Genomic DNA, 13,073 nt, shown 5'->3' with positions numbered 1-13,073 from the left:
AGTGGATTTCACAGTGTGTGGCTATCTGTGCCCACGTAACACAACCCATACTAGAGCCAGCAGGAGGTCGACTCGGTTTGCCCAAGCACTGAGGTCGGTTCTGCGCCCGCTGCTCCAGTGCCAGCCACGACGTGCCACCTCCTTCTGTGCCACCCGCTGGCACCACACCGCCAGGACACGTCCCAGGCCACGGGCAAACGCACCTCACTTGGTGCCGTGCTCTGATCACCCCGCTCGGATGCAGCGGCCAGCCTCAGCTGCCAGCGGGGCCAGGGAGGCACCCGAGAAGCAAAAGCCGAGTGAGAAGGGCGATGGTTGCCAGCCCCCGAAGCAGCCACGGCACATGCAATTAATCCTGCCCAGAACGGAGTGTCACCCCAGGCACACGTTTTGCCTTTCAGGGGACTCATTAGTCACACGCAGCTGTTGTCTCTGCCCCAGGAGCCTCAGTGGCCTGTGGCATGACTGGTCCAGGAAGATCACCCAAACTGCAATCATGACTTGCAAAGACAGCCTTGCAGACTGAGCAGGGCCAAGCGAATGAGGGCAGAACTCTCCATCCATAGCTGCTGCAGCGACACTCTTCAGATCCGAACACCTCCGGGCTGGATGGGAGCATTCATTTCTCCAGCCTGCCTTCAGGACAAAACCATCCCTCAGAGTCCAAGGGCTGACAGCGGCGTCCGCTTTTATGTGAGAAGATCTATAGATAACTTGCTATCTATATATCTGCAGATACCTCTATGTTTCTATATATCTGCAGGTTCTCGTGACACTATTTTTGTAACCATTCCCTCTTCAGCAGCCTTCAGAAAGACACGGCTTTGCTAAGAAGCTTTCAGAAGGCACCTTCCCACCAACCATCCCAGGACCTCCAGCCACCTTCCAGCCTCTGCGAGCAGAGCCGAGCGCTGGCGCTGACTCCTTGGCATGTTGCAGTGCCAACCAGCACGTCATAAATCAGAGCCACTCGGTGGACAGGGAAACGGCAGCATAGGGTGATGAAGCAAATTGCCGAGGGCCAGGCAGAGGAGAGGATCGGCAGCAGAGAGGAGAAGGACCAGGTGCACAGTGTGGGCTGGAGCCGAGGCCCCGGGGCCACGCCAGCCCCTGCCCGCTGCAGTCCCCGTGTGAGCGTGCTGCCTGGGCCCAGGGAAACGCAGCACAGCGTAGTCATCCCCACAACAGCAGCGCAATTACATGGAAATCGTATTCTTGATAATTTGGGGTATTTTTTGCTATGAATGAAGGCTTTCTGAATAAACAAGTTTCAAGATTTCAGCATCAAATTAAATTAGATCAGATTAGCAGAGGAAATAAGTCTTTACAGTACGAGCAGTTCCTTTGAATTTCACTAGCAAATCAGTGAACTAAATGCCATCGTTTATCATTAACATCATTAATAAAGCCAGATTCAGGATGCATGGCAAACAAACACCAGTAGCGTGCCCAATGCTTCCAGAGCCACCAGCACCCCCAGCCCTCGCGTCAGCCCTAGCCCCCTGCGCAGGACACACTCCCACCCTGCAGTCATTTTGCAGTCCCATCCCACAGCCCAGGGGGGACCCTGGGAGATGTGTGGGTGCTTGGTGCTGGGGGGATTGCACCCGGGGAGCGCAGCCAGCCCCAGCAGCGCTCCCCACTCCTCTGCACCCCAAGGATCCCAGTAACTCAGTTACTATCTCCATCTGACACTTTGTTTGATGTGAGCAGGTGAAAAGACGTAATTTGTGGAGTTAAAACACGGGTATTATCTCAATGACACATCCCCACAACAGGGAGTGCGCGCGAGTCAATCATGTTCAGAAACTGGTTTCTGTTGCTCTACGGCTTTTTCCTTGCATCTTGCTCTGCATCAAAAAAAAATAAATAAATAGAGAGAGAGAATATGATGTAGGTAGTAGCTAGAAAACTGCCATTTTCCTCCTTAAATGCTCTCACACTGCTCAACCTCACCAAATGGGAACAAGAGGCCTGGAGGAGGCATGCCTGGAGCACTGGGGGCAGCCCCGGGCACAGCCATACGTGGCAGGAGCTGCCCTTTCCCAAAGGATGGAGCACGACCTGGGTACACCATTTCCCAGCCCGAGCACTGCCAGGGAGAGGAAAATGGACACAGACCCCTGTTTTGATCCTGGACTTGTTATCACTGCACCCCATTTCTCTTGCCTGGCAGCAAACCTCCCTGTCCTCTTGCTTAACACGCAGGTGAGCAGAGAACCTTTCAGCCGGTACAGCCACACTCACATCGTGGAGTGCTGCTGAAGGTCTGACGGACACCCTTCCTGCTCCCGAGCTCCCAGTCAGGCCGAGGCTGCTGGTCATTATTAGCACATCACCACGAAGTACAACCCACGTCATCTCAGTGAAAAGAACATCGAGCTCAGCTTTCCAAATTGGAGAGAATTAACACCAAATTGCTTCTATGAGGCAGGAGCTGTCGTAGTCCTTGGTGTGTGACACCGGTAACATTTGAGAGGAATAAGAGAGGACTGTGTTTGAAAGGAGTGACCTTTGAGTCTTCACAGAGGGTTCATAATACAACCCTAACCTATTCAAGTACCTGCCAAGCCTCTACATCTCTTCTAGGTAGGAGCCTGAGATGCCCCAGCCTTTTACAACAGGCTTTAAAGATGTGAGGATCTCAAATATCATATGGGCTCAGCTGGCTGTTGCCTGTTTGCTAACTGAGGGTAACTCTGCACATTATGAGCCCCGCAGGAAATAAAGCTCCGGAGATGGAGAGGGACATTTCTCGGTGTGGTGGCCACAGGGCCAGGCCCCGTGGGCTGCCTGAGGCTGGGATCCCACTCAGCAGAGGGAAAAGCCGCAACCAGCGCGAGCAGTGCAGCAATTAACAAAATAATCATCAGGAATAAGCCACAGCTGCATTCCCACACCCGGTGCTGCCCTAAACCTGCTCGGGATGCTGGGCACAGGGGGGCACCAGGCTCCCCGAAGTGCACCCACCCCAGCAGCCAAGCAGGAGTGGGGGCACAGCTGGGGGGACACGGCCGTGGGGACACCAGTGGTGGTGTGAGGAAGCAGCCGTGGGCGCAGTGTGCTGGGCGGGATGCTGAGCTCCTGCAGAACACCCTGTCCTTGTGCAAACCAGGACGCCTGGGAGCACACATCCGTAGCCAGATGGTGCCTTTATCGCTCCAGCCATTAAACATCCCTCCCCCCGTTACAACAATATTTGCTTTCAAAAGGCTGATACTCTTTCAATCCTTTTGATTGTCTGCAAACAGCTCCTATTTTGACAAGTTATAAATATAGCAGGAGGAAGGAGATACATAAACAGCATGGTTTATTACTTCTGAAGCAGAGCTAAAAATAGACCCACGTGGGGTTGCTAAGTCCTCTGGGCAGATGTAATTGTGGATAATCTAGCTTTAAATATGTGAAGGTTGTTTTGATAGCAACAACAACATTTTAACATATGGGACTCGGCAGCACGCAGCAGCAGAGCACGCCGCTGCGCCACGTCCAACGTCTCCTGCAAGCAGCGTTCAGGTCGCAGAATCCCAGCTGACTGCCTCCGCGTTATAGCTTGGGTTTTTGCATTAATAAACCCCAAAATAAACCCAAATATCTATGGCGAGCCACCGACAGGAAAGCATCTAACCAAACACCAAGCCAAGTCTCAGGAGCATCAGTGGAGCCGCGCTGGTTTCCCCACAGCAGACCTGCCCCTAACATTTTATACAAATTCTGCTTACCAGATTGAACGGCTGAAAACCCCCAAGTCCGTACAGCTGACAGCACCTCTCTCTTCCTGGGAAAGGCTCTGTGGTCCCGAGCACGCTCTGAAACGTGCTCGGAGGATTGCCTCGCGGGCGCAGGGCTGGGTGTCTCCGGGGGAGGCCGGCAGCGATAACCGCCCTTCCCCGAAGGGGCGCGCGGAGCCGCGTGCGCTCCACAGATAGGGAGCGGTGCTGGGGCCGGCTGGATTTGGTAAATCCGCTGCCAGCTCTGGGCCCGGCCCGGCCCAGCTGGCTCATGCCCCGCTGCCGCCTTCCCCGGGATGGCCCTGGGGTGAGCCCCGGTGGCTTGGCTGCACCCACGTGTGCTGGTCCCACAGCACTGCTGGTCTCTGGCTGCCACAGGTGGGCACCGCTCCGGCTGCCAAGCAGCAGCAGCGGCCCTGGGGCCAAGGGGCAGCTCCCCGCCTGCACACACGTTGCTCTTGCACATGGAGTTGGTGCCCCCAGCCCAGGGGCAGCTCCCGCAGCCTTGCCCCGTCCTCACTGCAGGGGCGAGGAGGACAAGGGGAGCATCGACCTCCGCCAAGCTGTGCCTCACCAACACACCTCAGACCCATCTTAAATTGACTTTTCTTAAATTACATGGTCCCTCAGCAAAAAGGCAGCTCTTGTGCCCATTAGGAGTCATTTCTGTCCATAAAGAAAATAGGATATCATTAAGGCTCCCATCTCCCAGGTTGTTTTTTCCCCTTTAGAAAATTGATGTGATTTTTGACAGCGGATCTGCTCTCAAACACGGTGTCAGACAACGTGCCTACACCCTCCCCGTGCTCCGCGGCACCGTGTGCTGGGCTCCGGCTGGGGGTACATGGGGCTGCCACACTGAGCTGCCCCTGTCTGCCCCAGAGGCAGAGGTAAGGGCAGACACCGCCTGCTCCAGCACAGGCCCAGCTCTGCCTTATCTGTAGGCACAAAAGAGAGATAGCAACGAAACAAACACACACACAATCCAAATCTATTTCAGGCTAAGGACAGCCTGAGCAATCCCAAGCACTGCTGGTGCTCGGACTCAGTGCAGCCTACCTAGGGCACCTCCTCACCACCCCACCCCATGCTGTGCGTGGCGTGGGCTCGGCAGCAGCACCCAGCACGGCCCCAGCACGGCCGCGGGGAGCTGCAGCACCCTGCTGTGGGACGGGGCCGTCCCTATCTCAGCCCCGCAGCCAGCGCTGCCGCGAGGGCAAAGCCCAGATTTCAGAGAAGCGGCGGGCGGTGGGGACGGGCCATTTCCAACAACAGCCCACACGGTACGGGACCCGCACCCACCCAGGCATGGCGCTGCCCTTTCCCTTTCCACAGCTCAGGGCACCCAAACTGGCAAGGAAAATGCAGCCGACACTAATTTCTTTGCATGAAAAGCAAATAAAGCAGCAGAAGTGAGAGTTGACTGATGATTCATTCGAGCCACCAGACGCTCTGTCCTACTTTCACCCCATTTTCACTGCTTTCTGCATTCCTCCCTCTAGATTTCCAACTCCCATCTTTGCTTCCCGGTGCCACACGAGCACTCCCCACCCTCAGAGGCAGGGCTGTGCGCACGCAGATACAGCCTGGCAGCACACAGGCAGCACTGGCCAGGACGAGCAGGACCCCCAGCAGGAGCCGGAGCAAAGCCCCCACCTGGCTTCTCTTCTCCTGGAGGCCAAGGAGCTGAAACCCAGCCGCCCTCTGCTAACAACCCAGGGCAGCCAGGACAGCGATGCGCAGCTGCCGGCTCCCGATGGGCAGAGATCCCCTGCGTGAGGAGGGCCCGGGGTGGCCGAGCAGCAGCACCACCCACTGCCCGAGCTCGCTTTGCTTTTATCCACTCACAGTCAGAATAAACAGCAGAGAAAAGCCAAATGTTCATGTGTCTGCAGCTGGCCACGCACAAGAGGAGGCACCGGGCACAGGCAAAGAGCCACGGCCTGGCCAAGCCTCACGGGCCGGCTCCTGCGGCTGGGCTCAGCCAGCACCGCAGCAACCGCTGCATCTGGCTCTGCGTGCACCACGCACTGGGCAAGTAAAGAAGGACATGCAAGCGCTTTCACACATGCCTATCTCCTCCCAGAATAAGAGGACTGAATCATATTGCCTGGGTTTGGATACAAGCCCAAACCTGTTCAGAGTGGAGCTTTTTTTTTTTTTTTTTTCAAAGTTTTGGTGGTTTTTGGAAATCGTTCTGATTCAGTGAAGGACCCTGACCCTAACGCAGCCTCCCAGGAGCCAAGGCAGAGCAGCTTCTCCAGGGAAGCGTTAAATCAGGCAGTGACAGCCAGGATGCTCGGAGCGTGTTGCACCAGCTCCCCCCCAGACAGCTACGGGCTGGGGCTGGACTCTGCTAGCACTTCACATGCTGAGTCCTGAGGAAACGTGCAGGAGGGGAGCAGGGAAAGCATCCACCTTGGAAAACAGCTCTGTCCTTTTTCCACAATCCTCATTAGAAAAAGATTCATTCAGATGCCACAGTCCTGAACACTTGGCTCCCAGCGGCCAGACCCCGTCCCCGAGGGTCCCGGATCTCACTTGTCGGTCGCTGTGAGCCCCGCAGGGGCCAGACGTGCTCGCAGTGGAGGACAGCAGCACCCAAGGGCTCTGACCCCGGGACGGGGGCTGCAGGCAGGGGCTGGCTCTGCCCCGACCCCACGCAGCCACAGCCCAAGGGTGGGCGAGGGGACAGGCAGGTGTCTCGCCCACCCCCCGAGGGCAGGATGCGGCCCCTCCGCCGAGTGCCTCGGGCTCAGCAGCAGCAATGGGAAGCAGCGATGCTGCATCCCCACAGGATTTACCCTGACATTTTTAAGGGATTGCTCCATTTCGGAGTGAAATCTGCTTCCTCACCCCTCACTGCCGTATGAGAGCACATGAAACGCTGCAAGAACCCACCCGAACAACTGCGAGGGAAAACACAGAGGACTGCTGCTTGCCGCAGACGGGTCACGTTTCCAGGACGGCTTTCCCAAAAGCCAGGGCAAGGTTGGAGCCCGGTGCCGAGAAGGACGGCACGGAGAGGTGCTGCGATCAGGAGCCGCTCGCACGCCAATAATCCACGGAACCGACACAGAGCCCCCGGCAGCAGCGCGGGGCCGCTCGGGGGCGAGCGGAGTGCCCAGGGCACGGGGGGGGGGGGCTGCGACCCTCGCCCACCCCCTGCCCCCCCCCCGCCGGGTGCCGCTCCCCGCCCCCGGCCCGGCCCTGCCCGGCGCGGCGGGGCCCGGCGCCCCCTGGCGGCCGCTGCGGGCGGCGCCTTGGGACGGGCCCGGCCGCGGGGGGGGCGGGCGAGGCCGGGGCGAGTCCCGCGGGGTGGAGGGGGAAATCCCAGCGCTGCGGAGGGCACGGATAAAACGGTCAAACCCCCCTGCAGCCGCCCCACCATGCACGGCCACCCCCCGTGCTGCTCCCAGCGCGGCCCCTCTGCTCCTGGAAGGCAGCAGCGGATCCAGGAGCCGCAGCAGAGGCACCCCCCGGGCAGCACGGCCGTGAGCGGGGCACCGCAGCTGCTCCCCCCCCGCCGGAGGGGCCGAGGCGGCCGTCCCGCAGCGCGCCGCGAGCCCCGGCGGGTGCTGCACGGACACGGCGAGTCGGGGACGCGTCCCCCTGTACCCTGAGGCAGAGAAGAAGATGTAAAAGGACAACTGGCAAGTTGCAGAGGAGAGGAGGGCGGCAAAGCCAAGCCCTCGTGTGGCTCCTCGCCAGCCCTGGTGGCTGCTGCTGGCCCCAGCTGCGTGCCCGGCTCGGGGCAGGGTCCCCCTGGGGACACCCTGGGGACACCCGGCGGGGCCGTCACCTCCTGCCAGGAGCCCGGCGGCTGGCTCTGCACGGCCAGGGAGAGACCTCGGTCCTGTGAGCAGGGACAGCAACGTGCGGGGACGGGAACGAGCAGCGAGATGCAGACCAGAAATCACCGGCACCCTTTAAAGGCTGCTGCAAGTCCTGAGGCGCTGTCAGCCCCAGAGCCCCCCGGCTGCCCCCGGCCTGGACACGGCCCCGGCCTGCAAAGACGTGGGAGCTCAGGCAGAGCCCAGAGGAGCAGCACGGAGCTCGTCCAGCGCCTTGCACAAGCGCTCACCCCGGGAGCTGCAGAAACTCTTTGCGCACGCAATTGCACGCCGGCCCCACGTGATCGGCTTTTCTCTTTCATTTCCGCACCACAGCTTTAATAATCTCCCTAGCAGGCAGGCTGGTGAGGGGACCACCTCTGGAAGCTTCACTCGGCAGATTCTGCAGCCCGGAAGATCAGCAGTTGCAAAACCAAATGAAAAACAAAGCCTGCCTCTGTCTGCTGGAGACGGCTGCTTTTCAGGCACTGCTGGTAGTGGTTTTTTGCAGCGGAGCTGAGGCCCAGCTGGAACGCGTGTACTACTACTACAGCCAGGGTATAATTGTAAAGCATCCATTTGCATGCAATTACCCATCTTAAAGGCGGCAGTAAAATCAGAGGAATTTACTTGGACACAACCTGCTCTCCAGACCTTGTCCTCACAGGACCTAAGCACATACCTACAAGATTATTGCAATCATCAGTGCAGCTCCTGCCAAGAAACTAAATCATTGCCGCATCTCCCCATTAACACAGCTCTGGCCCATCAAATATTAAAGAGCCTCAAGCTTGGACACAGCTCATTTTACGAAGGTCAGGGCAATCTCATCTCTTTGCACCTTCACGTTCTGCCACCATTCCCATTACCAGACAAGCATCACATGCTCTTTCACATGAATTTTAGCTGTGCACGTGCTAACTTGCAGTGGTTGGTGTACAAGGCTCCTCTGTTCCACACAGACATGATTGCATCGTGATTTTTGCTTTATAAGGATAAAGCAAGAAGTGATTCTTTGCCTGAAGGTGTAACTTATTTTATAGATTTTTTAAAATACTTGCTGGTTTCTCTTTACATCCTACTGATGATACCAAAGAGAAACCAATCAGAACCCAGAGGGCTGAGCAGGAACCAGCAGACGAAGGGTCTCTGAGTGAAGGACAGCCCCTGAGCAGCTCATTGCTGCAGCCTTGGGAAGAGCTGATGCTCATCCTTGTCCCACCGCAGCTCCCCACCCTGTGCCGGCCCCAGGGGAGCACCAGACAAGGAGCTCAGGACCCTGGGGCTGGGAGGCATCCACAGGAACCTGCCTGGCCCCTGGGAACCCTGCATTGAACCTGCACCTCGAGTGAGAGTGCAAATCAGCTGAGTAAGCTCATCTGGCCCAGGGCTGCTTCTGGATATGCAAAGTTCCTTTGATATGATTACTTTTTTGCCTGGGGTTACATTCAGGCTTCAGAAGTGGATTTATCTGCAGTCTGGCTCTGCTCTCCCCTTCCTGGGAAGCACGACCTGTGCCACGGAGCCTGAGCGTGTCCTACAAGCTCTGCTGGCAGCCGTACCCCAAGGGGCAGCGATGGCACCACGGGTCCGGGAGCTGCTGCCTGCCCTCTGCAGGTACCGCAGGTGGCACAAGAAGAAAAAGCAGCAGTGAGCCGAGACAGGGAGGGCTTCTTCTGGGCTCAGTGCCCCTTTTGAGATTTACATGGAGTAGTTAAAGAGTAAAGGAAAAAAAAAAAAAACACACAGAAAAAGGAGTGTGGTGGAATTGGCCTGTGCCAGCATCCCACGCCTGCACATGTCAAATCCTGCTCCCAGTCTCAATTTCGCAGCCCCTTGGTGCTGGTGCCGCTGTTGGCAGCCCCAGGCCCCATCTCAGGCTCCCAGCAGCGCAGCCCTCCCCACGCTCCCCACGGACAGGCACCCCAACCTGCACCCCGACACCCCCACAGCTCGCTCCTGCCTGCTGCCACGGCCGCCCCCCTCCCGCACAGACTTCGCAGGCTTCCTGAGAGCAGCCCCTGGCCATGCACGGTGGGAATCTGAGCATTGGAGCTCCCTCCAGAGCAGCCCCCGGCTCGCCACACAGCCGCAAACCCCGCGCTGCCCTTCCCCATCACGCCGAGCAGCCTCTGCAGAGCCGGGGCCCCGCTGCCAGGTTTGCTTTGCAGCGGGGCTGCGGCACGAGGCGGGGGCACGGCGCGAGCTGAGCTGCCGGCCAGGAGGGCACAGCCAGCCGGGCACGGGGCACAGCGAGTCCCGCACTCACCACAGCTTCCTGGGCATTGCGGAGGCTGAGCAGCGAAGGCGGCAGCTCAGAGCCCCCCGCTGCACAGGGATGCTCGGTCTTCTGCAGCGCGTTTGCTCGCCAGTTGTACCTGCAGGTACGTCCCAGCACTTCCTTCACCAGAATTAGGACAACCGAATCCCTGGCCAAGATGCCAGGGCTATCAGTCTCTCCTCCTCCGATGCTCCCCCTCTGCAATGTCTACTCATGCTCTCCAGTTTCAAGTCCCTCAGACATATTCATGGTTGCCATAGGAACTAATGAAAACCAAATTAAAAAAAAATAAAAAGGAGCAAGATAGAGGGAAGAACTGCTTTGAAGCTGAGGTGCCACCTGTGTGTGTGAGTTCATTATCACGACCAGCAGACGCCACACGCAGCAGCAGCCCCACAGCCCCGCTCGGTTTCACCAGGCGCCGGCGCCGCGGGGACGCAGGGACACGCAGCCGCCCTGGTGCTCCCCACGGGGTCTCGCTGCCCCAGGAAGGCTGCCCAGGAGCTGGCAGTGACGGGTCCATGGTGGGGACCCCGCAGCACCCCGCTGCACCAGGGTGCCCTCTGCAGCCAAAGGCTCTGGGCCACAACCAGCAGCCACTCGCTGTTCCGCCTCCGCCAGCCTTCCACAAGTCAATATTGATGTTTGCAGCACGCACGAGGCTTCTTGAAGTGCTCCTTGGCTTGTAGGAAGCAGCTTGTCTTTTTGTTAACAAGTTATAGAGCAGAGAAAATTGCCCACGCCTGGTATCCTAGCCAGAAGGCTGCAGTAATAAAAAGAGGGCGTTAGAAAACCAAAACTACTTTTTTTATTATTTATTTTAAGGGCTTTTACAAATATCTAACGTGGCTCTGGCTGGGCCCCAATTACAGAAACATTTAATGATGCAATCTGTCCACAAAGCAGAAGCACTAAGAGGCTGTGGAAAGCAGCAGCTGCAAGTGCCGGGGATGGAACAGCTCCAGGGGACGCTCAGCTGAGCAAACGCGGCTGGGGCTGGCGACAGGGACCAGACCTGGGGAAAGGAGCTCCTGCTCCACGGGAAGGCTCAGCGCTTGGAGGGGGCACTGGTTTTCTGCATGTGACAGCACCGGGACCAGAAGGGAAAACACAGCAGCCCAGGGCACGGCTCCTGGCTGCAAGCTCAGCCTTGCAGCAGGAGGCCAGGCCGGGCCGGGCTGTGGCTCCCCGTGCAGCCACAGGCACCCCCCGCTCCCCAGGGGCCGCAGCCAGGCTCCAGCAGCATTTCATGAGCGTTTAAAATCATCTCTCGGCCCTGCCTTTGAAGTAAGTGTTTTCATTCCTCTCTCGTGCTCCGAGAGGCTTTGCAGACATGCAAAAATCAATTCCCCCATGGAAAATTCATCTCCCCACACCCCTGGGGGAGAAGCACAGCTCCCAGGTCCTCTCCCAGCCGACAGCAGGAGCTGATGTGGCCCCGGCCATAACTGGAGGCATCGGGAGAGGGGACACCGGGCAGATGTCGCATTGCCGAGCGTGGAAAACAAAGCGAGTGCTCGAGCCTGCACAGCCCTGCGTTATGTCATATCCGCATTTGGGGGCAGGTGACACACTTCAGCAGCAAAGATCTTTTGCTATCGCCAAAAACGCATTATGTAGGGAAAAAAATCAACATCAGCAGCTGCCCCAGATACCTGCTGTCCTCAGGCAGGAGCAGTGCCAGCGGGGAGCAGCCGGGGCTGAGCATCACTGAGCTCACTGCGAGCTGCTCAGGCACAGCTCCCAGCACAGCCCCAGCCCTGCAGCTCCCCAGAGCCATGGGTGCCCCCGAGCACCCCACACCTCGCCACCTCTCCCAGGGATGGACCCCAGCACCCGGTGCAGGCAGGAGCTGCGGTGCACACCATGGGCGCTGGCACCACAGTCTGAGCAGGCAGCGTTTGCCCCACACGTTTGGCAAAGAAGTTCAAACATATTTCTGCAGCAGAACTGCTGCACAGGCCCTGAAAAATAGATAAATTAATAAATAAATCAGGGCAGCGGTGTGCGTGGCACAGCTAAATCCTTCCCAGCACCATGGGAAAAAGAAAACTCACCAAGATGCCCCCCCCCCCGCTCCTGAAAGCTGTAAACGTCGATTTAAACTTCTCATTAGTTCAGTGGAAACCTGAGCAATGAGCTTAGTAACAGCATTTCTGTTGTGCTATTTACAAAGGGCATTTTACAGGCTTATTCAAGCAGCAGGTCCCCGAAGGCTTTCTGTATACTTTTCCATTAATGAATAATTTGCACAAGTAATGATTATAAAGGGAAACTGCATGAGCAGTTACCCACGCGTATTACCTTGAACTCGAGGGAGGCCTGGCCAGAATATTTCTGTATTAGCACACAGCAGCGTTAACAGCGCTGGGAGCCACAGGAGTGCTTGCAATGGAAAATCCCTGGCTCGGGAAGCAGGAGGGGGGCACAGCACGGGCAGGGCGCGGCGTGAGAGGCATCCCTGGTGCTGCAGGAGGAGGGTGTTTCCTTTAGTGCTGAAACCTCCAGGAAAGCCACGGCTGCACTGATAGAAGACGATTCCCCGGCAAAGCATCAAGTCACTGGGGTGCTCAGGGGCTGTCTGGGTGGAGCTGGCTCAGACCCTGCACTCCGAACACATTCTGTCTTCAAGCTCATTTTCTGGAACAAGCACAGCTTTCGCAGCCACGCTGCCCGCTGCCCTCACAGCAGCCGAGGGGACGGGCAGCAGCCCCCTGCAGTGACAGCCAGCACTCCCCCAGCAGCCCACGGGGTCAGCAGGGTGAGGGGCGCCGCACACCCTATGTCCCACCAGGAGCTGCCCCCTCCCCAGACTGCGAGATCCAAATCCCAACCAGAGCAAACCCAGACCTTGCTGACGACGCAGCCAGCAGCCTGCCCTGCCAGCTCCCATTCCCATCCCTCCAAGCCCAACGCCCTGTGAATTCCACCACGCGTGCCTTAAACCCGCTAAAAATACAGCACTCACATCATCCTGTTCACCAGAACTGCTCGCTGCGTGCATCACCTTACACTAACGGAGCAGGGGCTGTGTGACGTGCACAGCAGCAGCTCCACGAGCAGGCAGACGGAGGGCACAGACACTGCCCTCTGCCCCGCACGGCTCCGCTCTGCCTGGGCCGGTGCCGTGGGGTCAGGCACAGGCACAGCGTGGGGCTGGCACCCTGAGCCCCCCCTGCGGCACAGCCACCCCGAGCCTGCCCCGTGTACGGGGGTAGGTTTGGCTGG

At 58.2% G+C, this 13,073-nt stretch overlaps 1 protein-coding gene across 8 annotated transcripts in view; it reads right to left on the bottom strand.

Moving 5' to 3' along the window:
• The window catches only part of RAP1GAP2 (RAP1 GTPase activating protein 2), a 76,769-nt gene that overhangs the window by 46,038 nt on the left and 17,658 nt on the right, over positions 1-13,073 (bottom strand). The window lies entirely within an intron of this gene.

Source organism: Aythya ferina (genome assembly GCF_964211825.1).
Source record: "Aythya ferina genome assembly, chromosome: 19".
In the NCBI taxonomy this organism is placed as follows: Eukaryota; Metazoa; Chordata; class Aves; order Anseriformes; family Anatidae; genus Aythya; species Aythya ferina.
This window is presented reverse-complemented; position numbering and strand designations above follow the sequence as displayed.